The sequence below is a fragment of the Caretta caretta genome, chromosome 7 (assembly GCF_965140235.1).
Source record: "Caretta caretta isolate rCarCar2 chromosome 7, rCarCar1.hap1, whole genome shotgun sequence".
In the NCBI taxonomy this organism is placed as follows: domain Eukaryota; kingdom Metazoa; phylum Chordata; order Testudines; family Cheloniidae; genus Caretta; species Caretta caretta.
The window spans coordinates 41,546,171-41,562,293 of record NC_134212.1 but is presented as its reverse complement, the minus strand read 5'-3'; the positions used below and the strand labels follow the sequence as shown (position 1 = coordinate 41,562,293).

Below are 16,123 nucleotides of genomic sequence, written 5' to 3'. Positions count from 1 at the left end.
TTGGGGTTGTGTCAGGCTTGCTTTGTGTGGGGGGGTGCATGCCTTTTTTTTCCATTTCAAAGGTGGTAAACCTAGGTCGGTGTGGCTCTCGCTGTCAGCCCCTCCCCCGGGCAGCAGGATGAGCCCTGAGCAGTGGGGATCTGGCTGTCAGCTCCCTCCACCCAAGTGGCAAGGTTTGGTCTGTCAGTCTGTCCTAGGCAGCAGGGCTTGGTCTGTCATAGAATCATAGAATATCAGGGTTGGAAGGAACCTCAGGAGGTCACCTAGTCCAACCCCCTGCTCAAAGCAGGACCAATCCCCAACCAATCCCCAACTGTCATCTCCCCCTGGGCGGCGGGGCTCTGCCTGTCAGCTCCTCCCACCCAAGAGGGGGAGCTCTGGCTGTCAGTCTTCCCCGGGTGACAGGGCTCAGGTTGTCAGTCCGTCCTGGGTGGTGAGGCTCTCGCTGTCAGTATGCCCTCAGTGGCTGGTTGCCAACTGTCTAATCGCACAAACCCAAACACCCTTGCCTTGCCCCGCCCCTTCTCCGAGGCCATGCCCATGCCCTGCTGCTTCTCAGAGGCCCCACTCCACGGTCACTCGAGCCCCCCTCCCTCCGTCTCGCTCTCCCCCACCCTCACTCACTTTAACCGGGCTAGGGCAGGGGGTTGAGGTGTGGGAGGGGGTGGGGACTCTGGGCTGGGGGGTGTGGCTGAGGGGTTTGGAGTGTGGGAGGGAGCTCCAGGTTGGGCCTGGGATAAGGGTGCAGAAGGGCGGTGCGGGCTCTGGGAGTTTGGGTGTGGGAGGGGACTCCAGGCTGAGCCTGGGACAGGGAGTGGGGTGTGGAAGAGTGTGAGGGGTGCAGGCTGCAGGAGGGAGTTTTGGTGCAGGAGGGGGTTTAGGGTGTAGCTCCAGCCAGGTAGGGTTTACCTTGGGCAGCTCCCGGAAACGACAGCATGTCTGACAGCGGCTCCAAGTCTCAGGGGCGGCCAAGTGCCTACAGGCACTGCTCCCGCAGCTCCCACAGGCCATGGTTCCCTGTTCCCAGCCACTGAGAGCTGCGGAGTGGGTGCTCTGGCTCGGGGCAGCTCATGCAGACCCCCTGGCTATGCCTCCGCTGAGGGGCCACAGGGACATGCTAGCCGCTTCTGTGTCGAGCCAGGGCAGGTAGGGAGCCTGCCTTAGCCCCGTTGCGCTGCCGGACTTTTAGCAGCCTAAATTTTCCCGGATTCGCTTCAGTAGCCTCAGGGAGATCGAGCCCAGTTCTGGGAGACCCCCGGCCAAACCAGGACGACGCCTCTGGCAATGCTACGGGCGGTGGGGCTTGGGTTGCCAGTCTGCCCTGGGCAGCTGTGCTCTGGCTATCAGCTTCCCCCCTGCAGGCAGTGGGGCTCAGGCTGTCAGTCCGACCTGGGCAGCGAGGCTCAGGCTGTGAGCTTCCCCTGTACTGCCGCTGACTTTTACTAAAAATAACTGTGACAAAATCTTAACCTTAAGTATGATGAATGCGATTATTGTAACCATGCTCATATTCCCGTGTACTCTGCAACCTCCATAGGCTCCCCCTTGGTGGTTACCAGGCATGGTCCCCCCTCGCTGTGGCCCGCCCCTTGCACTGAGCGGAGGAGCTGATTACGTTACTGTCCCATCCCACTTCTAGCTCCTCGCTGAAGCAAGCCAAGGAGTGTGTTTTGTGCCACTGCTGCCAACGGGAGCAGAAACAAACCGCTGCTGCGGTGGCTTTTCCTCCTTTGCGCCAAACCGCGCGCTCCTCCTCCCCGTTCTTCCTTCCGCAAGGCGCACACTCCGCACACCTACGCAGGAGACCCCCCCACACCCCCACGACGACGCTCTTAGTACTGGACACATTTTCCCAGAGAGCACACACTTCGCACAGTAGATTTGTTTTAATTTACAAAAGTTCCTTTTATTTAAGATCCAGAGCGTGTGGTTTTTTTTTTTTAATATAAAATGACGTGGCCCCGCTTGACAACAACGCAAAAGGGTGGCGGTAAAATAAATAAAGCGCTTCAACAAACAAGGCCTAGTATGTAATCCCATGTCCCTTCCCCCCCCCCGGGGGGGCAAAATGCCCCGCCACCTCCTCCCCCCGTCCCCGGGGAGGTTCAAATGCCAACAGATGAACTTAACGTTTAGAAAACCATTTTACCCATGAGAATCCACATACCCAGCTCGACCGGATCCAGCTGTGACCCGGAGATACGATCGCCCGCATAACCCAGCCAAGTATAAAAGGCAACGAGAGGAAGGGGTGGGTGGTGGGAAGGGGGTAATTGTATCAAATAAATAGATGCCCCCCCAATTCAAGCAATTCTGCTACAGAACTCATGGAAGTCCTTCTCCATGAATATCTCGCTCTCGATCACATCGTCCTCGGAAGGGAAGTACTGCAAGCTCTCCTCCTGGTGCACGTCCGCCAAGCCGCCACCGAAAAACCGCAACTGCTGCTGCGAAGAGGGCTCCGAGTCAGTGGCGGCCGAGGAAGCGGGCGGAGACCAGGAGGAGGAGCGAGGATCCTCGGCAAAGTCCATCAGCGCCCCCCGGGAGTTCTCTAGCACCCCCAGGTAAGAGTCCATGTCCAGCGGGTCCATCTCACTGTCCGACCCGCCGCTCTCGGTGCCCACCGAGTCCGACCGCAGGTGCATGAGTTGGTACTTCTCCCGCATCAGGAACTGGTTGGTGTTGCGGGGGGCCCGCATGCCCGGGGCTCGCTTGCCCATCATGTTGACGGGGCGCAGAGAGAGCAGCACCCTGGGGCGGGTGGGCCGATAGCACCGCTGGGAGACCCTGCAGTGCTGCTGCTGGTAATGGGCGTGCGTCCTACTGCCCAAAAGCTTCCTGGAGAAGGCGGGGGTCCTTCCACGCCAGCTGTGGTGCCAGCGACCCCTGCTGCAGCCCCTCCGGGGCGCTCCCTCCTTCAGCTGCTGCTGGTAGGCTTCCGGCACCTCTTCCTCCTTCCCAGCCCTGGCAGGCTCCCAGGGGGCAGCCCTGGCTCCTGTGCCACACGTGATCAGCTCTTCTCTTCTCAACATAGTAACCCTCTCACATACTCTTTGCAGCCCTGGACAGCTGCCAACAACCCCCAAAGAAGCAAATTCAATGTCGTCGTCTTCTTCTTAGCGTTCCCCCCCCTTCTGGGTTGGCTTGTTCGTTGCTGGTTGGTAAAGCACTGCGGTTTCCCCCCAGCCAAAGGGGCTTTCCTGCTGCCTCTACCTTTTCACAATCCGCTCTGTTTTTTTCTTGACCAGAGCCCTTTGACAGTGCATAGCCTGGCTGAGCTGCTGCAGGCTGTGGGGCAGCTTGACCAGTTTTAGGCTGCTGCCTAGAAGAGATTATCTCGCCTTCTTTTGTAGCAGATTGTTACTCCGGTGCAAACCGCTACAGAATAACAACTGCCTAGGACTGTGGGTGTGTTTGACAAAAGGAGAAGGGGAGAGAAGCAGGGAGCTCGCGTCGGACGCTCTTTGCCGTTCACTGTCTAGTTGCACAGCCCCGAGAAAACAAACACACACCACCCTCCGCGTTTTGCTTGCTCTTTTTTAGTGTTTCTCCAGTTCACACCCCCTTATGTACAGGACATGGAGCAGTCCAAAAGCAGCCAGTGTGGAGGGGGTGTGTGCATCAACGAACAATTTTTCCTTCCAAACCCTTGCATCGACGTGCAAAACCGACATGCTGCATGTCAGGCAAGGAGGAATGCGTCTGCATGGGGTGTCGGTGGTGTTTTCTGCTTCTCCCCCTACATTTTTTGCATTTGCATAACAGTGGTTTGGCCCAACTCCAGGCGAGTTATTCTGTGTGATTTCCATGCACAACCCTCGCCTACGCCCGGATTTTTTTGCGCAGCTCCACCCCGAGCTTGCCTTGGTTGCATCGAATACGTAAAGAGCTTAACGGCCGGTGGAAGCACAAAACAAGCGCTTGAGTGGCGTGTTGCTCAGAGGAACAGACGGGGTGGTGCCTAGGCAAGTGAATGCCTGCGAACTGGCAGGAGAGACAGCTAGCAGGGGAACCCTGGGTCTAGCTGCACACTGCAGCTGTGTTTGCAAAAGGTTGATATGCTGGAGGGACAGTGTGTGAAAACTCTTTTCAGCCTTCCCCACCCCTTGTAACTCCTTGCATGTGCGGTCTGGGTGGTACACCAGCAATAATTGGAGATAGGGGAAGCGGCCATCCTGCCACTGAAAGTTGAGGAAAGAGGGGTGGGGTGGGTGATTGATCGTGGGCATTTTAGCTGTGGGTTCTTGTTTGTTTTTATTGGTGGGCGTCCAAGGCGCCCGCCCCTCCCCCAACATCAGCTGTTTGGACTCTGGGAGATCCCTACACATTGCTCACTGAAGCTATTCGTCCTCTTGCCACCGAAACCATTGTAACAAATCCTGTGCGTTTTACATCTCAGAAAAAGGCAAAGGATTTTTAAAAATATCCCGAGGGCAAGTCTGTCTAACACTTTTTAGCGGGCTCGGCCCGAAGTTCGGCTTAAAAGCTGCAGAGAAATGATCAGGAAGACCCTTCCTCATTTCGAAAGGTCCGGGATAAAATTGCGTATTTTAGTGTAAAAAAAGAACACGAACACAAGATTGATCTCGTTCACGAAACAGCAGTAGCAAGGGGAGTATGCTAGGAGTGAAGGGAGGAGTTGCAGGGGCCTGCGGCAGCACTCTCCATACACATTCAATTTCTATTTGACTACAAGGGGGCGGAGTGGAGGACTGGGGAGGATCCGTTCGCAAGGGACGTGCTAGACTTGTTCTACAGCCCTTGTTTACAGCCATCATGTTTAGCTAGCCCCCTTCTCTCCCCGCTGGCAGACAGACACCCTGACCCTCCCCCTTCTCATCGGCTTTTGGGGTGGGGGTGGGGGGTTAGGGAGGAGGAGGAGGATTTAAGGGCTGTGCAAATAAACTGTCATCTCAAGAACTCTGCTAGTGTTCAAATAGTTAACTGTTTGTATCGTGTTCCTTAATGCAATTTAGTAACCCCGTGTATTAATTAAAATACTTACAGATTATGCCAGATGGATCTGCCAATAGCTGGAGTGAGCAAAATGTTCCCATTAGCTTTGTTTACACCTTTTGGCCACCTCTTTAATTGGTTTTTCACCTAGATATTACTGGTCTGGTTTTTAGGGAGTGCTGAGCAACTATTTAAGTCAGGAGGAGCAGTGGATGTTTAACATTTGAAAATCAGGTAACTTAATTTAGTAGCTTAAATATGCATTTAGCTGCTTAATTTTAGGCACATAAATTTGAAAGCCTTGGGCTTTGTATTTATGAGTAGATTTTTGCCTTTATTTAGACAACTTCAAACATACTGTTGAACAACCATGTGATTGTTGGAGCATTTTGAACTTTAGTACCAGAGTGTGGCGTAAGGGCTGTTTAAACAGTTAGCATTTAACTTTGTCTTCTTACACATGACAGTGACTTCTCTACTGTCCCCAGTCTTGAAGATACATTATTTACCACAAAAATAACCACCATGTACTCAGTCAAAATAATTTTCATTACCGTGTGGGCATGAGTAAGGACAGCAAGATTGGGGTGCTTATATATGTTTACTGTAGCTGTGGTGAGGGGAAAGAGGAGAATAAACTATACAAGACTGAGCCCTGGTCTACACTACGAGTTTAGGTCAGATTTAGCAGCATGAGATTGGTTTAGCCCTGTACCCGTCCACACTAAGAAGCCATTTTTTCTGACTTTAAGGGCTCTTAAAACCGGTTTCTGTACTCCTCCCCGATGAGTGGATTAGTGCTGAAATCGACCTTGCTGGGTCCAATTTGGGGTAGTGTGGACACAATTCAACGGTATTGGTCTCCGGGAGCTATCCCAGAGTGCTCCATTGTGACCGCTCTGGACAGCACTCTCAGCTCAGATGCACTGGCCAGGTAGACAGGAAAAGCTCCGCAAACTTTTGAATTTCATTTCCTGTTTGACCAGCGTGGCGAGCTGATCAGCAGAGGTGACCATGCAGTCCCAGAATCGCAACAGAGCTCCAACATGAACCGAACGGGAGGTACTGGATCTGATCGCTGTATGGGGAGATGAATCTGTGCTATCAGAACTCCGTTCAAAAAGACGAAATGCCAAAATATTTGAAAAAATCTCCACAGGCATGAAAGGACAGAGGCTATAACAGGGATCCACAGCAGTGCCACGTGAAACTTAAGGCAAGCCTACCAAAGAACCAGAGAGGCAAATGGCCACTCCGGGTCAGAGCCCTAGACATGCCGCTTCTATGATAAGCTGGATGCCATTCTAGGGGGTGCCCCTACAACTACCCCAACCCTGTGCATGGATTCCGTCAATGGACTCTCATGCAACAGGGATGTGGATTTTGGGGATGAGGAAGATGATGAGGAGGAGGAGATTGAAGCACAGCAAGCAAGTGGAGAAACCGTTTTCCCCAACAGCCAGGAACTGTTTTTCACCCTGGATCTAGTATCCTCCCAACCCACTGAAGGCAGGCTCCCGGACCGAGAAGGCGGAGAAGAGACCTCTGGTGAGTGTACCTTTGTAAATATAATACATGGTTTAAAAGTAAGCGTGTTTAATGATTAATTTGCCGTGATGACTTGGGATGCATTCGCGGCCAGTACAGCTACTGGAAAAGTCTGTTAATGTGTATGGGGATGGAGTGGAAATCCTCCAGGGACATCTCAGTGAGGCTCTTCTGGATGTGCTCCCAAAGCCTTTGCAAAAGGTTTCTGGGGAGAGCAGCCTTATTCCATCCTCCGTGGTAGGACATTTTAACCAGACAGGCCAGCAGCACGTAGTCTGGAATCACTGCATAACAAAGCATGGCAGTTTATGGTCCTGGTGTTTGCTGGCATTCAAGCAACATCCGTTCTTTATCTCTCTGTGTTATCCTCAGGAGAGTGATATCATTCATGGTCACCTGGTTGAAATAGGGGAACTTTATTAAGGGGACATTCAGAGGTGGCCATTCCTTCTGGGCTGTTTGCCTGTGGCTGAACAGAAATCACCCCAGCTGTTAGCCACGCAATGGGGGGAGGGGTGAAGCGATCATCCCAGAGCATTGGGTGTGTGTGTGTGGGGGGGTTAGTTGGGTTTGTGCTGCATGTTAACCCGAAAACCACAGCCCCTCCTTTTAAATGGCCAACCCATTTTAAAGGGCCAACCCAATGGGTGCTTTGTATTTGAAATGAGGGCGCTGCTGTTTGAAACCATTCCCACATGTTAGGAAGGTTAAAGAAGCCAAAAGACTGTGGCTTACCATGGCTGCTTGCAAGCCAAATTCTGTTGCACGCCAGCCCTGCATGTGTGATCTCTCACACCATACTGGCAGGCCCTTGATATAAGAGGCAAAATGTGACCTTGTAAAGAAAGCACACATGCTATGTAATGTTAACAGCTTCGTTCACTGTGAGTCTACCCATTGTCCTCTAAAATGTCTCTTTTTTAAGACTAATCTCCCTTTTTTCCCTCCCGCAGCTGCAAATGTTTCATTGCTCCATGTATCATCTCCGTCCCAGAGGCTATCAAAGATTAGAAGCCGAAAAAAACGCACTTGCGATGAAATGTTCTCTGAACTCTTGCAGTCCTCCCACGCTGAAAGAGCCCAGCACAATGCGTGGAGGGAGACAATGTCAGAGTCCAGGAAAGCACAAAATGAACGTGAGGAGAGGAGGGAGGTGCAAGAGGAGAGGAGGCAGGATGCAGTGCTGAGGCTACTGGAGGCTCAAACTGATATGCTCCGGTGTATGGTTGAGGTGCAGGAAAGGCAGCAGGAGCACAGACCGCTGCTGCAGCCCCTGTCTAACCAACCACCCTCCTCCCCAAGTTCCATAGCCTCCTCACCTAGATGCCCAAGAATGCGGTGGGGGGCCTTCAAGGCACCCAACCACTCCACCCCAGAGGACTGCCCAAGCAACAGAAAGCTGGCATTCAATAAGTTTTGAAGTACAGTGTGGCCTTGTCCTTCCATCCTCCCCTCCTCCACCACCCCACCCAGTGCTTCCCTCCTCCCCCACCCCTCCTGGGCTACCTTGGCAGTTATCCCCCCATTTCTGTGACGAATTAATAAAGAATAAATGAATTTGAAACAATGACTTTATTGCCTCTGCAAGCGGTGATAAAAGGGGGGCTTACAAGGGAGTAGAGTGAACCAAGGGGGCGAGTTTTCATCAAGGAGAAACAAACAGAACTTTCACACCATAGCCTGGCCAGTCATGAAGCTGGTTTTCAAAGCTTCTCTGATGTGCTGCGTGCCCTGCTGTGCTCTTCTAACCACCCGGGTGTCTGGCTGCGCCTAATCAGTGGCCAGGTGATTTGCCTCAACCTCCCACCCTGCCATAAACGTCTCCCCCTTACTCTCACAGATATTGTGGAGCTCACAGCAAGCAGTAATAATGATGGGAATATTGGTTTTGCTGAGGCCTAATCGAGTCAGTAAACTCTGCCAGCGCGGTTTTAAACGTCCAAATGCACATTCTACCACCATTCTGCACTTGCGCAGCCTGTAGTTGAACAGCTCCTGATGACTACCCAGGGTGCCTGTGTACGGCTTCATGAGCCAGGGCATTAAGGGGTAGGCTCAGTCCCCAAGGATAACTAAAGCCATTTCAACATCCCCAACAGTTATTTTCTGGTCTGGAAAGTAAGTCCCTTGCTGCAGCCGTTCCCACAGACCAGAGTTCCTGAAGATGCGAGTGTCATGTACCTTTCCCAGCCATCCCACGTTGATGTTGGTGAAATGTGCCTTGTGATCCACCAGTGCTTGCAGCACCATTGAAAAATACCCCTTTTGGTTTATGTACTGGTTGCCTTGGTGGTCCGGTCCCAAGATAAGGATATGCATTCCGTCTATCGCCCCACCACAGTTAAGGAATCCCATTGCAGCAAAGCCATCCACTATGACCTGCACATTTCGCAGAGTCACTACCCTTGATAGCAGCAAGTCAGTGATCACGTTGGCTACTTGCACCACAGTAGATTTGCCCACTCCAAATTGATTCCCGACTGACCGGTAGCTGTCTGGCGTTGTAAGCTTCCAGAGGGCTATCGCGATTCGCTTGTGAACTGTGAGGGCTCCTCTCCTCTCGGTATTCTGGCAATTCAGGGCAGGGGAAAGCGAGTCACAAGTTCCACGAAAGTGCCCTTACACATGTGAAAGTTTCGCAGCCATTGGGAATCATCCCAGACCTGCAACACTATGCGGTCCCACCAGTCTGTGCTTATTTCCTGGGTCCAGAATAGGCATTCCATGGCATGAGCCTGCCCCATTGCCACCAGGATGGCCAAATTGCCAGGGCCCGTACTTTGAGAGAAGTCTGTGTCCATGTCCTCATCCTCATCGCTCTCCTCACTGTGCTGCCGTCGCCTACTCGCCTGCTTTTGCTGGTTCTGGTTCTGCATATACTGCTGGATAATGCGCCTGGTGTTTAGAGCAGTCACAACTGCTGCGGTGATCTGAGCGGGCTCCATGCTTGCCGTGGTGTGGCGTGAGCAGAAGAGCAGAATGGCAGCGGAAGCGGCAGGTGGATGACGATGCTGACAGCAATATGGCGCCCACACGGAAAAAGGCACAAAACAATTGTAGACCGTTGCTTTCATGACGGGAGGAGCAAGGGGTAGGCTGGCAGCAGACAGTGCACTACGACTGCTAGCTGTCGTCATCTCCTGGGTGCTCACCAGCAGACAGTGCAGTACGACTGCTAGCTATGATCGTCTCCTGGGTGCTCGCGGTGCTGCTGGCTGGGAGAGCAGCCTGAGGCAGAATGGCCCCCTCAAGGATTGAACTCACAACCCTGGGTTTAGCAGGCCAATACTTAAATCAATGAGCTATCCCTCTGCCAATATTCCAGGCAGGACTGAATCTCCATTAGACAAAACTTAAAAGAAGAGACTGACCTGAGTCACTCCCATTTATGTCCAGGCGCCCCTGACAGACCTTACCGAGATCTGCCAGGAGCACCCATGTCTGCTCAGGCACCCCGAGCGACCTCACTGAGGCTGGCCAAGAGCACCCATGAGACGATGAGGATGGATACCAATCATACTGCACTATCTGCTGCCATAAGGCAATGAGTTGCTGCTGTGTAGCAATGCAGTCCCACGTCTGCCAGCTCCCAGGAGACATATGGTGACGGTGAGCTGAGCGGGCTCCATGCTTGCCTTGGTATGGCATCTGCATGGGTAACCCAGGAAAAAAGGTGCGAAACGATTGTCTGACATTGATTTCACGGAGGGAGGAAGGGAGGAGGGGGGGGGGGCTGATGACATGTACCCAGAGCCACCCGCGACAATGTTTTTTGCCCCATCAGGCATTGGGATCTCAACCCAGAATTCCAATGAGCGGCGGAGACTGCGGGAACTGTGGGCTAGCTACCCACAGTGCAACGCTCCAGAAGTTAACGCTAGCCTCGGTACTGTGGACGCACTCCGCTGACTTAATGGTCTTAAGTGGGGACACACACAATTGACTTTATAAAATCGCCTTCTAAAAAATCGACTTCTATAAATTCGACCTAATTTCATAGTGTAGACATAGAAGAGGGGGAGAAAGATAAAAAAGATAGAGAATGAACAAAGGCAAGCCAAAGGTAGTTGTGGGAGGAGAAATGGAGTTGAGCAACAGGAGTAAAAGGTGAGGGCAGAATTGACCAGACACATGCTATATTCAATCAAAGTGGAAAAATATAATTTATTAATATTGCTTAAATACGTATTATTTTAACTAGTAATTTGTTTTAAAATTACTTTAGAACAGGAACTAATACAGAGTTTACTTTAACATAACTGCTTAAATTTGTTTGTCAACTGTGAGTTAAAGAAACTAGGACTGTCGATTAATCGCAGTTAACTCACTAAATTAACTCAAAAATTAATCATGATTAAAAAAATTAATCGTGATTAATCGCACTGTTAAACAATAGAACACCAATTGAAATGTATTACATCTTTTTGGATGTTTTTCTACATTTTCAAAAATACTGATTTTTATTGCAACACAGAACACAAAGTGTACAGTGCTCATTTTATATTATTTTTTATTACAAATATTTGCACTGTAAAAATGATCAAGAAAAGAAATAGTATTTTTCAGTTCATCTCATACAACTACTGTAATGCAATCTCTTTATCATGAAAGTGTAACTTACAAATGTAGATTTTTTTTGTCACATAACTGTGCTCAAAAGAAAACAATGCAAAACTTTAGAACCTACAAGTCCACTCAGTCCTACTTCTTGTTCAGTCAATCCCTAAGACAAACAAGTTTGTTTACATTTAAAGGAGATACTGCTGCCTTCTTATTTACAATGCCATCTAAAAATGAGAACAGGAATTTGCATGGCACTTTTCTAGCCAGCACTGCAAGGTATTTACATGCCAGATATGCTAAACATTTGTATGCCCCTTCATGCTTTGGCCACCATTCCAGATGACATGCTTCTGTGCTGATGGTGCTTGTTAAAAAAAAATGCTTTAATTAAATTTGTGACTGATCTCCTTGGGGGGGAACTGTATGTCTCCTGTTCTGTTTTACCCGCATTCTGCCATATATTTTATGTTATAGCAGTCTCCGATGATGACCCAGCACAAGTTCGTTTTAAGAACACTTTCACGGCAGATTTGAAAAAAACGCAAAGAAGGTACCATTGATTTCTAAAAATAGCTTCAGCACTCAACCCAAGGTTTAAGAATCTGAAGTGCCATCTAAAAGCTGACAAGGATGAGGTATGGAGCATGCTTTCAGAAGTCTTAAAAGAGCAATACTCAGATGTGGAAACTACAGAACCCGAACCACCAAAACAGAAAATCAATCTTGTGTTGGTGGCATCTGACTCAGATGATGAAAATGAACATGCATCGGTCCGCTCTGCTTTGGATTGTTATCGAGAAGAACCCGTCATCAGAATGGACGAATGTCCTCTGGCATGGTGGTTGAAGCACGGAGGGACATATGAATCTTTAGCACATCAGGCACATAAATATCTTGTGATGCCGGCTACAACAGTGCCATGCGCACACCTGTTTTCACTTTCAGGTGACTTTGTAAACAAGAAGTTGGCAGTATTGTCTCCTGCAAATTGTAACCAAACTTGTTTGTCAAAGTGATTGGATGAAGTGGGACCGAGTGGACTTGTAGGTTCTAAAGTTTTGTTTTATTTTTGAATGCAGTTTTTTTGGGTATATAATTCTTCATTTGTAAGTTCAACTTTCACGATAAAGAGATTGCACTACAGTATTTGTATTAGGTGAATTGAAAAATGCTATTTCTTTTGTTTTTTTTCAGTGCAAATATTTGTAATAAAAATAAATTTAAAGTGAGCACGGTACACTTTGTATTCTGTGTTGTAATTGAAATGAATATATTTGAAAATGTAGAAAACATCCAAAAATATTTAAAGAAATTGTATGCTATTATTGTTTAACTGCACAATTAATTTTTGTAATCACTTGACAGCCCTAAAAGAAACCAATTTCTAAAGGCATACACCATTTAGAAGAGAAAACTAACCTAAGTAAAAGTCGTATTTGGTCATATTTATCTAAAGATGCAACTTCTGTAATTATACACTTAGGACAGTGAAGAATGTTATGGTAACATTTAGGCTTTATTGATTGATTTCTAAAAGTGCACTTATTACGTGTATGTCTGGTCACATATATGTATCTTAAAAAATAAAATTAGCCCATGGATAGCATTTGAGGAGGGACTAAATCCAGATTACCTTTCCTAAGTGAACAGTCCCACTAAAGTCAATGAATCTATTTGCATGAGCAAAGGAAGAATGATTTTGTAATGTCCTATATCAGGGTTGGAAGGGACCTCAGGAGGTCATCTAGTTCAACCCCCTGCTCAAAGCAGGACCAATCCCCAAATTTTTGCCCCAGATCCCTAAATGGCCCCCTCAAGGATTGAACTTGCAACCCTAGGTTTAGTAGGCCAATGCTCAAACCACTGAGCTATCCCTCCCCAATGTCTTTAAAGTATTGTACAGATGTTAGCTAACTAGTTATTTCAACAAGTTCAATAAGTATTGTAAGTGTATATTACTCTAATTTTCCTCAGATGAGGAAGCTGATGTACAGAGATAAAGTGCTTTCCTGAGGCCAAACACAATTCACTTTGAGGGTGAGGATAACTAAAAAGTTTGTGACTCAATCAAGTACTCATGCATTCCTCCAAATTGTCCTGCTTCTAAGTTGGTTGACAAACATAAAATATAACAGATAAAATAGATTTAACTTCAGATTTCAAATTCAAGGCAGAATAGACCCACTATCACTGCCTCAGGCAAAAACTTGCCTGAACTGATGGGCTTTGCACTAGGCCCTGTAGGTCGAACAACTCAGGCCTTGTTAGATAAATAGGGAAAACAAATTTCAAAGAGAAAGGGCCATTGATGAAAACTTCCTATTCCTAATCTCAAATCTAGGGAACAAAAGTGAAAAAGAGAATGTAAAAATGGTGGTGGTAGTTGAAAACAGCTTGATTTCACATTTAAGTGCACATAGGTATGCACAACCATTAACAGCCTTACAAAGCATTATGTAAAAAGAAAAGGAGTACTTGTGACATCTTAGAGAGTAACAAATTTATCTGAGCATAAGCTTTCCTGAGCTACAGCTCACTTCCAATAAATTTGTTAGTCTCTAAGGTGCCACAAGTACTCCTTTTCTTTTTACTGTAAAGAGAGTGATCACTTAAGGTGAGCTATTACCAGCAGGAGAGCAGGGGGGATGTTACTATACACACTGTAAGGAGAGTGATCAGGTAAGGTGAGCTATTAGCAGCAGGAGAGATAAAAAACCAAAAAAAACCCAAAACCTTTTGTAGTGATAATCAAGGTGGGCCATTTCCAGCAGTTGTCAAGAATGTGGGGGGGGGGGGGAATAAACATGGGGAAATAGTTTTACTTTTGTAGTGACACATCCACTCCCAGTCTTTATTCAAGCCTAATTTAATGGTGTCCAGTTTGCAAATTAATTCCAATTCAGCAGTCTCTCGCTGGAGTCTGTTTTTGAAGTTTTTTTGTTGAAGAATTGCCACTGTTAGGTCTGTAATTGAGTGACCAAAGAGATTGAAGTGTTCTCCGACTGGTTTTTGAATGTTATAATTCTTGATGTTAGATTTGTGTCCATTTATTCTTTTACGTAGAGACTGTCCAGTACAGACTCCAACGAGAGACTGCTGAATTGGAATTAATTTGCAAACTGGATACAATTAACTTAGGCTTGAATAGAGACTGGGAGTGGATGTGTCATTACACAAAGTAAAATTATTTCCCCATGTTTATTTCCCCTCGCTCCTCCACCCCATTCCTCACAGGTTCTTGTCAACTGCTGGAAATGGCCCACCTTGATTATCACTACAAAAGGTTTTTTTTTGTTTCGTTTTTTTTTCTCTCCTGCTGGTGATAGCTCACCTTACCTGATCACTCTCGTTACAGTGTGTATGGTAACACCCATTGCTTCATGTTCTCTGTGTATATAAAATCTCCCCACTGTATTTTCTCCTGCATGCATCCGATGAAGCGAGCTGTAGCTCACGAAAGCTTATGCTCAAATAAATTTGTTAGTTTCTAAGGTGCCACAAGTACTCCTTTTCTTTTTGCGGATACAGACTAACAGGGCTGGTACTCTGAAACAAAGCATTATGTAGTCACTCCCTCATCAATGTGGAGATATAGTGCTTCCTAGTGGTTTTTAAAACATTAGCAATTTGTCTTGCTGCAAATGAGTTTTGAGTATATGTTTCTATTTTATAGGTAATAAATGTGTAAATAAAGGGCACTTTCCACTTTTTTTTCTCTTTAGTGCAACATTTTCACATACTTCACAATCAGTGGATGATGCCAATATTATAACATTGGTTGGTGGGTGGAGAGCAGTGGTGAATATTTGGACAGAGAAATTACAATTCTCAACAGTATTAAAAACAAAAAACTCTAGTTAGATAGATGGAGCCTGAGGTAGGGTGGGAACTGGAATACAGTGAGAGAGAAGTTAGTGGTAAGAACATAAGAATGGCCATACTGAGTCAGACCAAAGGTCCATCCAGCCCAGTATCTTGTCTACCGACAGTGGCCAGTTCCAGGTGCCCCAGAGGGAGTGAACCCAACAGGTAATGATCTAGTGATCTCTCTCCTGCCATCCATCTCCACCCTCTGACAAACAGAGGCTAGGGACACCATTCCTTGCCCATCCTGGCTAATAGCCATTAATGGACTTAACCTCCATGAATTTATCCAGTTCTCTTTTAAACCCTGTTATAGTCCTAGCCTTCACAACCTCCTCAGGCAAGGCATTCCATAGGTTGACTGTGTGGTGAGTGAAGAACTTCCTTTTATTTGTTTTAAATCTGCTACCCATTAATTTCATTTGGTGGCCCCTAGTTCTTATATTATGGGAACAAGTAAATAACTTTTCCTTATTCACGTTCTCCACATCACTCATGATTTTATATACTTCTATCATATCCCCCCTTAGTCTCCTCTTTTTCAAGCTGAAAAGTCCTAGTCTCTTTAATCTCTCCTCACATGGGACCCGTTCCAAACCCCTAATCATTTTAGTTGCCCTTTTCTGAACCTTTTCTAATGCCAGTATATCTTTTTTGAGATGAGGGGACCACATCGGTATGCAGTATTCAAGATGTGGGCGTACCAGGGATTTATATAAGGACAATAAGATATTCGCCATCTTATTCTCTATCCCTTTTTTAATGATTCCTAACATCCCATTTGCTTTTTTGACTGCCGCTGCACACTGCGTGGACGTCTTCAGAAAACTATCGATGATGACTCCAAGATCTTTCTCTTGATTAGTTGTAGCTAAATTAGCCCCCATCATATTGTATGTATAGTTGGGGTTATTTTTTCTAGTGTGCATTACTTTACATTTATCCACATTAAATTTCATTTGCCATTTTGTTGCCCAATCACTTAGTTTTGTGAGATCTTTTTGAAGTTCTTCACAGTCTGCTTTGGTCTTAACTATCTTGAGCAGGTTAGTATCATCTGCAGACTTTGCCACCTCACTGTTTACCCTTTTCTCCAGATCATTTAACCTGGAAGGGAGCTGGAAGTAGCTGAAGCATAGTCACTGAGGGACATGTCAAGTGGATTTGGCAGGGAAGACTGTCAGGAACAGAG

General features: G+C 47.4%; 1 long non-coding RNA gene across 3 annotated transcripts; it reads left to right on the top strand.

Moving 5' to 3' along the window:
- The first annotated feature begins 1,842 nt into the window (after window positions 1–1,842).
- LOC125640224 (uncharacterized) lies at window positions 1,843–8,071 on the top strand. 3 transcript variants are annotated; one of them, XR_012669287.1, is made up of 4 exons: window positions 1,843–2,564; window positions 5,130–5,190; window positions 5,943–6,504; window positions 7,458–8,071. It is a non-coding gene; the product is annotated as an uncharacterized LOC125640224 (long non-coding RNA). The 3 variants fall into 3 exon arrangements; XR_012669286.1 differs by lacking the exon at window positions 5,130–5,190 and having other exon boundaries at window positions 1,858–2,564; XR_012669288.1 differs by lacking the exons at window positions 1,843–2,564; window positions 5,130–5,190 and adding an exon at window positions 3,403–3,965.
- The last annotated feature ends 8,052 nt before the right edge of the window (window positions 8,072–16,123 follow it).